The sequence below is a fragment of the Triturus cristatus genome, chromosome 3_1, assembly GCF_964204655.1.
Source record: "Triturus cristatus chromosome 3_1, aTriCri1.1, whole genome shotgun sequence".
NCBI lineage: Eukaryota > Metazoa > Chordata > Amphibia > Caudata > Salamandridae > Triturus > Triturus cristatus.
Genome location: NC_140583.1, coordinates 516,535,437 through 516,546,578, shown reverse-complemented (window position 1 = coordinate 516,546,578; position 11,142 = coordinate 516,535,437).

Here is an 11,142-nt window from a genome sequence, read left to right as displayed (position 1 = left end):
CCGAGCCGTGCGTACACTTTGGCATTGAATGCAATGAAGTCCGACGCGGGTTACAATGCGTACGCATTGCACAGGTCATGTCCGAGACGTGCTTACGCTTTGGCATTGAATGCAATGAGGTCCGACGCGGGTGACAATGCGTACGCATTGCACGGGTCATGTCTGAGCCGTGCGTACGCTTGGCATTGAATGCAATGAGGTCCGACGTGGGTGACAATGTGTATGCATTGTATGGGTCATGTCGAGCTGTGCGTATGCTTTGGCATTGAATGCAATGAGGTCCAACGTGGGTGACAATGCATACGCATTGCACAGGTCATGTCCGAGCCGTGCGTACACTTTGGCATTGAATGCAATGAGGTCTGACGCGGGTGACAATCATGCATATGCGTCGGACAGGCATGGTCTGAGACAGGCGTACGCCTTGGCCATTGAATTGTATGGAGACGGGTGCCTGTGTACATTCAAAATACGCGTTGTACAGTCAGTTGAACGAGCCGTGCGCACCCATTAGCTCTGGGCTGTCATGGAGACGGATGCAGATTCAAAAGTTGCACGAGTTGTGCACTGGAAATCCAGTTGGATGCCTACAACAATGTTGCAATTTCAAGTGTTCCATGAAGGTGAAGATTTGAACCGATGTGGAAGGCGTGTACGAGTCATACTTTTAAATGGATTGGCCAGATTCATAGAATGCAACCGTGTTGGACCTATCACTTGGAAAAGATGGCACAGAGTCTGCCTCTGCAGCACAGATATAAGGCTGGCTAGCCGCCAGGGAGCTCACTTGCCTGCACTACATGCTACTGGACCACATCCCTGCTACCACTGCTGCTGTCTATGCATCCTCTGGCTCCTGCTATGGCACGTACTCTGGAGAGGGCCCCAGCCTTCACTGAGGAGGAGAACCAGACCCTGCTGGACGGGCACCTCCAGAGTACAGAAAGCTCTATGGGAAACCAGGGGAGCAGGTGAGTGTGCAGTCCACTGCCTTCCTAATTATGCATGTTGTCTGACCAGCAGTACTAGCAGTATGTACACCAATGGCAAGCAGTCTCAATGACTGCTTTCATCCCCCAAAGTGTGTAGGTACATGCAATGAATAGTTTTCCTGCTGCTAAAGTGCATTATTGCAAGCCCAAACTATCCAGGCATTGTTAACATGTCAGACATGCATGTGCTTTTGCAAACCCCATGGTTGCACTACCTGTGTAATTTATTTCCCTTTGTGATAATGACATGTCTATCCAAATGTGTGCTGCAGCAATCTGGGGCATGTGAGTTAATGTACTTTTCACTTTGTCCTCCTCACAGGTTGATGCCCACCAGAAGCAGGAGATCTGGCTGACCATCGCTCGGGCTGTTTGTTCTGTGGGGGACTACAAATGCCGGATCCGCAACTGCCAGAAGAGGTGGCAGGACCTTCGGGGCTGGACTCGGAGGATAGCTAGAGTCCAGCTGAAGCTGTCACCTCCATGCTGGAGGGGTGGACACCGGACCCTGACTCCCCACATGCTCCGGATCCTGGTGGTGGTCTTCCCGGACCTGAATAGGCAGCTAAAGGCCAGACAGCAGCAGGAAGGGGGTGAGTCCATGTCTGATCTGTGTACTATGTCTGACATGCAAATAGCAGTCTTTTGTCCTGCTCACACTTCGACGTAACATAGCTCTTGTAGTCCCAAACTCAGGTCTCTCATTTGTGTGATGCACCCTCCTCATCTGTTCCACAGGTGTGGCCCCTCCAATCTGTTGCTTGTGTCACTAGGGTACTGTGTCCCTGCAGTCAGCTATGCTTCAGGTACCGGTCAGCATCAGTTCCTGTGAATCTGTTGTGTGTTTCATGGGTGGGTCAATTGTGTACACAATGCCTGAGATCTGATATGTGATCTGTGTGTGCCCTTGAGATGTGTACCAATTGCTGGTCTGACTCGCAACATGTGGCTGGGGTATTCCAAACAAACCATGCAGCAGGGGACTCCAATTTAGGAGCCTCAGGAGTTTGTATAGCAAGTATGTCTCACTTGCTTAGCCACCTGACTACTGTCCAGGGCCAAAGTCCTGGCCAGTCATGCCCCCTCAAGGGTATTTACAAACACTCTGTAATCCCACTCCTGTGTATGAAATTGCAGGTTGTGCTCAGTGACATGTGCCCTCAGGTGTCTGCCTCTGTATCATCAGAGTGTGGCTTGTTGCTACGTACAACTGGGGTGTCCATGATTCAGAGGGTCAGCATGACATCTGTGATGTGACTGTGAGAGACAAGACCTGTGTGACATATAGGTATGTGATCATCTGACAGCGCACAATGGTGTATGCAACTGTGTCCCTCATGCAGCTGGGTTACTTGCATGGCAGACTGTGATGTGTTAATGTACAGGGATTTGTGTTTGCTGACACTCATATGTCTGATTTGCATGATGTAGGGTATTCTGGGTCCTGGATAAGTTATTTGCATGGGATGGGCAAGTGTGCCGGTCATCTGCTGAGTTTGCTTTACCCCAGAGCTAGGATTTTGAGTCAGTGTATATTGTTGTTGCCTGGATGCCCTGCCCCTGTGACAGGAGACAGTGTTGACTGACTTTCAGGGCATACCAGTGCCATGGCATTTAACTTGCTATGAGTGAGCCTGCATTGTGTTCAAGTGTGCACCATGCACCACATTGTGGCATTGACCATCAGGACAGGAGTACATCATAGTGTGTGTTGCTGGCATGCATCACAAGCATGTGGAATGAGTCTCTGCCCATCTCTTCACCCGGACACCTGTACTGAGTCAGTAGCAAGAGATGTGCTGTGTGTATAGTTGGCACATTGGGGTGTTAGCATCCAACATGCAATAGACATATGATTGAAAGTCAAGGAGGGATATGTGTGCCATGGTTGATGTTGAGAATGACAATTGTCTTATTCTAAACAGTGTTGGCACTTTGAGCTGTGTTCAGCTGATGATGCCAGGGCTTGCCCTATGATATGATGTACTCACTGTGGTGTGTGCAGTCGGTGCAGGTGACTGATGTAGTTCTGTTACTTCCTATTCCTATCCAGATACATCCACGGCCACAGGAGGGGACAGCTCCATGGACCAGGAGGAGCCACAGAGCCTTACAGGGACAGAAGGAGAGGAGTCGAGTGGACCCAGTGGCACAGAGGGCGAGTTGAGCCACACAGAGTAGTCGTCAGCACCATGCCCCCCAGCTGAGGGCCACAACAGCTCTGAGGATGACTCAACATGTAGACCTTTGTTTGGTTTCTTGTATGCCCGCTCGTAATTTTGTTCAGACCGCGCTACTACTGTTTTTTAACGTTGACACCGAGAGTTTCCTATTAAACCATTTTTCTCTCTGTAGTCAATTTTATATCACTTTTTCTTACACTGCACTTTATTTGTTCACCCTACCTAGGCTACCTTCATCGATCGTTAGGAGATCCGGTCCTTCTCGCATAGTTTAAAAACATCCGCGTGCTCCTCCCTTAGACATACGCTGGGAGTAGTAGCTCCTTAACCACACCAGGTGTGGTTAAGAGGAGATCCCACATGATGAAGCATGCCACCATGGTGGGTGATGGGATTCTGTCCTCTTTTTGAGGACTTTATGGTATAGAAAGTGATTTGTGTATCACACATGTTATAATTTTTCAGTGTTTAGTTTTGTTACTCTGTCTCTCAGACCCCTGGACCTTTTTGTTTATACATAAATATTGGGGGATTTGTCCAGGTTGGTTGTGTGTTTCCCTCGGACCCTATTACTCACCTGTTATATATAATAGTTTTACATATGTCAAGAATCCCTCTAGGTTCTAGTCAGCTCCATACCTTAGAATGAGAGAGGTGGAAATCTCTTTCCTGGTCTCAAAACTCTAACACCCCGCGAAGGGAGTCAGAATACTGGAAGCTGGATTCTCTGCGAGCAGGGATGACAGCGTCTGGTCAGTGCGTCAGGCGGGGACTCAAATTCCTTACCAACTTGCCGTGGCGAGCGGTATCAAGCTGTGCAGTCGAGCCGTGGTTTGCCATGGTAAGGGAAGGTATATTTATACCTGGAAGGTACTTAGAAATGTTAGCGTTGATGTAAAGTCGGGCAGAGGAAGACATCATGAATGAACCCCTAAGGAATAGTAGTTCATGCATAATAGATGAGTTCTTGGAGAAATCAATAATACTAGCTAGGGAAAGTTGCCAAAGTCTCAAGGATCTGGTTTCTAAGAACTCGTAGTGATGTTGGGATGGAAGGATGTAGGTGACCATGCCTGTATTTCGATAGCATGGCTAATGCCTAAATAAGGACTGGGATTCTATGCCTAAAGGGCAATGCGAATTGTGCCTATATAAGGACATGATTTAGGAAAACCTATATACGGACATCTAAATCGAAACACAACACCCACTCCACTTTCGACTGAACGATAATACTAAATGCTAAACATGAAATGCTAAACATTTAAAAATCGAGTACCGCATTTTGCTAAAAACATTTGTAAAAGCATACTAAAATAAGTATTTCGTAAAAGCAAAGGTGCTGTACATATTAAAGCAATATTTCATTCCAAGCATATGTTTACAGTAAATGCTAAATGAACGAACATAAATATATACATGTAATGAAATGGTTTATGATTACAGAAGAAAAGTTCAAAGCCATTTCATGTCATGGTACATAAATGAAATTGTTGTGAATAAAGTTGACAATGTGTCCCTGGAAGTGTTCAAAGAAGTCTGTTCTCTATGAATAGTTCTACTTTAAGCATATTACTTTGCCATAAAAGACAAATTCAAATTTAGAAGAAAAAATAAATTGTATGAAAAAAGTTCCAAGGTTTTTTCTTTGTTTTGAAAAATGAAGGGCAAATTCATAGCTTTTCCGGTACACTGTGAGCCGGATCAAAAGTCAGTGTAAGGGGCTGGTGAAAACATGAAATCCTCTATTCCTGTAGACAAAAGATCATCTACCAATGTCGGTGATAGTTGGAATACCTCATTTAGAAGATTAACTGCACATATATGTGAAGCATCACCAGTAGCAATGTTCGTTTCCGATGTTACCTGTGTGTCTGTTGATTCATCTCGTACCTCAGCAGTAGCATGTTGTATCTGTGAGATCTCAATGAATGCCGACATCAGGATTGGTAGTCTCTGGGGACAACACAGAGCATGGGCGTTATCGGGTCCAGCAGAGTATCGATATCCGGTGGCATTACTGATGGGAGTGTTAGACAGATTTCTAGCACGCATTCTTCACCGCAAAGCAGGCAGCGTAGAACAGGTAAGATGAAATGTTGCCAGATTGGTCTGAATGACAGAAACCATGTGGTATTTAATTCTCGTAGATGAGGTAAGCCCAAAAGTTGTACTATGCGCTCACGACACTTCCTTTCCAGAAGAGCTTTCTCCAAGGTGCTGGGAGTGATGCTGGTGGATTGGCTTGCCATAGCGTAATAGTAGGAATAAAAACAGGAATCCTGCAACGAGTGCTAGAATTAGTGGCAGACCACCAAACACAGAGTGCACGAAGTTTGGAATGATTCTGAGGACTGCTTGAAAAGGTGTTAACAGTCCTGAACATATGCTTTTAAATACATGCACAATACCGCTCGTATCAGACATGTTTGAGATACGTCCCAACATTTCTGTGAAATGTGTAGGGCAGTTTGTACGTAACAGAGCCTGTATCTCAGCCGCAGTCTTTTCAATTTGTAGATCATAGGTTTCTTTGGCCGAGGTCAAAGGCACGGTTTGTTGCAAAAGAATGGCTTTCATTCTGTTTAAAGTATCAATTTGTATAGAAGAGATGTTCAGTGAAGGCCATAGAGGCGACTCCCTGACTGTGTCTATTTGGGGGAACAAAACTTGCATACAGCAAGTGACCCTGGAGCCAACCGTTACTTGATATGGGATACCTGGCAACATGCCACAACAGCTCTGACCATTCAACATGAGGTAACTCCAATTTGAAAGTTGGCCAAACGTTGGATTAATCACAGCGGCTGGTGAACCTTGCAGGTGGCAGGACAAATTTGCAGTAGAACCGCTACAGGCCCCGTATAAACTAATATCCCGACATATGAGTGAACCGCTCAGTGCATTTTCACAGTGTGTACTGCTAAGACACACTTCACGCCCCACACTCCAGCATCTGTGTGTGTAAGGTAAATCCCAGGATGTCTTGATGTATTCTTTACCCAACCTGCCTGCTTGCATTTGTTTGAGGCAATACTGAAAATGGAAAGTTGTAACAGGCAGAGTTATTTTGCCGTGAATGATCCATTCTGTAGCTGGTTTTTCTGCTACTGTGAATGGTAATTTTCCAGTTTTTCAATGCTCAGCACTGTATACTTTGCTCCCCTCAGTGCCAGTTCAATCTGTTTTGTCAGTGAGATTGTATTCTGAAAACAGAGACGACGTGTTGATGAAACGCCAAGGCACATAGCCTGCACGCAAGTTTTGTAGTGTCCAGCGTAATAACAGAATACAACGTAATTGAGACTGGCCTTGGCGCAGCAGGACCAAATCTTGTTCCACAATACCTATAGCAGAGGATACAATGTTGCCCAGTGAATATATCCTGGATGACAGAGTCATTAACTCATTGTCGACCACAGCGAGAGATTTCTCTAAATTAATACGATCAATTTCCCGTATTCTTTCTGCGGCGTCTGCTTGGGTAACCTTCCATATTTCATTATAAGCAGCATAGATGCCGGCATATATGAAACATTTTTTACACGGTTTTCTTGGACCTAGCAAGAAATCCCTAAGGTCTGCACCTTCTTTAAGTAAAGGCAAGTGTTGTTTCACATCCTCTAGTGTAGATTTCTGTACCCAATCAAGGCAATAATTTTCCTATACTGTATGTTGTTACTACCCCTGGATCCTCTCGTTGAACATAACGTGGGTCTGGCCTATTAATTGTAAAACTCTGTATTCAATTCAGGAATCTTTCTTGACAGATTTTTGTGTCTGTGTGCCAGAGCAACCATTTTTCCCATTCAGGATCTGATCTGTTGTTTTGTAAAATAGTTTGTACGTCGACCTCCCCCTGTGTATTACTTGCAGGTGTAGGTATGGACGGCGTATTCATGTCTTTGATCTTGGCTAACCCAAGGCAAGACGTTTGTTGGACAGTGTCATTCAAAAACATTATTTGCTGTGGGGTGATGCAGGCTCTAAACAAAGCTTCTCTATACCTTGCACTTGCCAATCTTTTGTACCCCAGACAGATTTTGTGTCAATTGTGTCTTTCCAAAAGTCGAAACCCTGTCTAGACAGTTGGGCAATAAAGGCTGCAGAATAAATCTGTTTTGTAGTATTTAACATGTTTTTCATTCCTGTTTTGTTCACCTTTTTAAAGTAAAACATTTCCAGATTGGGTGCATTGTACCCTGAAAAATATGGAAACTTCATTGAAAAAGTTTTTGAGCTACCCCTAGGTGGTGTAGGACAATGTTCCCATTGGTTATACATAAATACATTTCTAGGTGTTGCAGATCTTTGCAAGAAATGATGACCATAGTGGTTGTAACAATAAAGCTGTTCATAGTCTGTTGAACCCTCTAGGTATTCATGGTTAGAGAATGCAGCAGACCTTTATAGATCAGACATCATGTCTCAAAGTCCCAATCATCAGAATAGGTACTGGAGGTAATAATAAAGTTGCTTAATGAACTTTTAAATAAGTGTGGAATCTTCAAAAGTTCCAACGGGCCAAATATATCATAATCTGTTTTGTCCCAAACTATACAATCTTGTATAGGAACAGCTCTGATGTTCACTGCTGACAAGTCTCTTGCTTCACGATGGGATGATTTGTGTGGTTTCAAAAGTAAGTTCACATTTTTACTTTCTGTGTCCAAGTGAATATATCTTCCATTTATCAGCATGCTCAGAGTCATTACTAAAGCTAGCCAAAGTAGAAAGAAAAGTATTCCAGAAATAATCAATAGTTCAATCCATGGTGAAACCAGATAAGTCTATTTTAGGAGATGAAAAAAGTCTTGTGCTTGTTCTTGGAAAGTTCTTTTGGCTGGAGTTGTTTCAGGTTCGCTTGGATCCTCAGAAAACGTATCAAAGTTAATGAAATAGCCAGAGGCAGTTCTGTCAATGGTTGAAATTGCACCAGGATTCATTGAAATCGCTGGCACCAGCTGATCACGTGTTACGTTGGTGTAAACAGGTGTATCAGGACGAACTGTTATTTGGGTTTCAAAGGGAATGAGTTCCATAGCATTGTTGCTTAGTCCTTCATTTCTTACTGCTGAATTCTCAATGGTGATGAGTCTTTCAGTTTGAACCTCTTGGATAGTAGCCAGAGGAGTGCGTCTGCTACTTGGTCGGAGTCCACAAGGCCTACTGCTTAGTATTGGCCACATAGTGTGGTTTGATGAGGTCGATTGACACAAATATTTTTCTCCTTTTTTCCAGCAAGGGGCGGCAGATGTACTGTCCTTGTTCTGTGGATGTCTAGGACAGGTACTGGTTGTCAGTAAGAAGGCCCAAATTCCTTCTTGTCCGCGATCTTCTCTCTGACTAGATCCCCAAGCCTCGGGATCCAGACAGGCCTTGCTGGGGCGGCTGGATTTTCCCAAGTGCTGGTTGGCTTCAGGAACACGTTGCTTTGTTTCGATCTTAGTTCATTTAAGTCCTGTTAAACAGCCAAACGATATTTGATGTCAAATGGTTTATTTTCCACCACTGTGCCTTTACATTCGAGATCTGGAACCCACATTCCTGTCCCAAATAGGACCTCATATGGAGTGACCCCCCCTAGAGAACTTTTTGGCAAATTGTTTAATGAGTGTTGGACCCCATAATGATGTTTAACCCACCCATCACCCGAACCTAATACCCTAGCTGTTATAGACAGATTTATTTCCCAGTTTTTCCTTTCCACAACGGAATTTCCCTCAGGATGGAATGGAGAGGAGTACCGCAATGCAACGCCCAAACTGGCCATGGCTTCTTTGTAAGCCTGAGAGTTAAACGCAGGGCCCTGGTCAGAATGTAGTGTGCCAATTGTGTATGTGCCAATAAAGACTCGCAAATCTTTTATAACAGTTCGAGCGTCAGCCATGCGCTGAGGCCACACCCATAGGAACCTTGACTTAGTGTTTGCGGGATTGCATTTGTCCAAAAGGATGCCTGCGCATAGATAATCTAATGCTGTCTAACAAAGGTGTCTGTACTAGACAGGCTACTTCATAGTCTGGTGTCTGGTGGAGCCCTGCACTGTGATCTCTTATGCAGTCTATGCAGTTATTGATGAAGATGTGAATCAGTGAATTCATTCCAGGCTACCAGTACATCTCTTTTAATGTTAATATGGTTTTAGAGATCCCCCAATGTGACAGACCCTCTCCCAGATGTGCTTCATAAATCAAAGCGGCTCTTCGTTCCATGTTTGGAATTACCCTACCCCCCACTCCAGGGATTTGAGCAAACGGAACGTTGTTCGCATCAATTATATACGAGTGGAAATTTTTTTTAGGTAACGCTGCACCACTGCCTTCGCTTGATGCATTGACAGCCAGCAGTATCTCACTATCTATTCTCGTTTTTGAACGAGTGATTGCAGCTACGGAAGCCATTTGCACAGCCCCCTTCGCAGCTTTGTTAGCCAATGAATTCCCTGCAACGTGAACGCCATCACATTGATGACTCAGCGTGTGTATCACGTGAGTGTTTTGTAGTCCGTTTCGCAACTGAACTACTTATTCCCAAAGCGTTTTATACTTGATTGTGCCACCTTTTGCATCTTTGAAACCATTTGGAAGCCAATTCTGTAAATATTCATTGTATGATTGAACACAGTAAAAAGAATCGCTCACTATAAGTGTGGGGAATTCGCGATGCCAATTTGAATGCTTGTAGTTCAGCTCGCTGAGCTGTACAATCTCCTAGAGATTGTATTTTAGTGACCATTGGTCGGAATTCACCATCGCGCATGCGACTTTCAACGATTGCGCATGCTGCACTGTAAGCTTGCTTACTTCTCGTAGTGGGTTCTGCTGATCCATCAGTATAAATTATAAATTCGTACTGATCAAGAGGGAGAATCTCAATAGGCGGAGGACATTCATGTTCATATTGCAGGAATGCTTGTGTTTTTAAATAAGGATCAAAAACATATTCAACATCCGTTGCAGCAAGAGAAATAATCCATTGTATCCATCTTCGATGTAAAGCTTTTGCATTTGGAATGCTCGCTTTTGTAACTGCCTAAAAGGCTGGTACCGGAGTCGCAAAAATAATGCATTTGCCCTGAGCTAGAGCTCTTTCTTTTGCTACTGCGGTTTGAACTGCTGTCAGAATTTTTTTTGTTGAAGTGAAGCGCATTTCCGCTTGTGTATACAAATGTGATTTATATGCAATTGGTATTTTTAAACCTTCATTAAAAGTTAAGTAGGTGAATCCACATTGACCCGAAATTATTCGGATCACTAAATTGCGTGTATTTACGCTTGTTTGTAAGTGATTTGTTGCTAACATGTCAGCTTGAAGTGAACGCAGGATATCTGTGTGTTCCTGTGTCAAATCTTTGATTTTGAAATCAGCTTTGATTAGTTCGTAGAGAGGTATAACCCTTTCTGCTGAATTTAGCATATAAGCTTTACCAAAATTCAGGAAACCTAGAATCGACTTTTCTAAAATGTTAGCTGCCAGGATTTTGCCTTCACCTGAAAGCTCATATCCCAGGAAAAGGACATTAAGATGGGCAATTCTGGATTTTTAAAAGTTGCATTTATAGCCCTCAGAGGCGAAGCCCAGTATAATGGTGTTCACCCTGGTCAAGTGCCTATCCAGGTCATCGTCTGTCAGATAAATATAATCGACATATGACAATGCCTCGTCATCATAAATTTGTAGTAACTCTGTTACTCTTGCTGGGAACAACCACAGGCGTTTCTTGAACACTTGTGGGAGTCAACAAAAGTGACACTGGGTCCCCATTATTGAGAAAGCTGTCAAGTACCTACTTTCAGGTGCTATGTTTTGACAAAAGAAACCATTTGAAATGTCTAATGTGTTTTTTTTATTTTTTACTAACAATGTTATTCATTAATGCTGTACTGTGTGCATTTTGCACTGCAAATGTCTTAGAACACGTGTTCAGGTGTCTTGAATCCAAAACTAGACAATATGTGACGTCT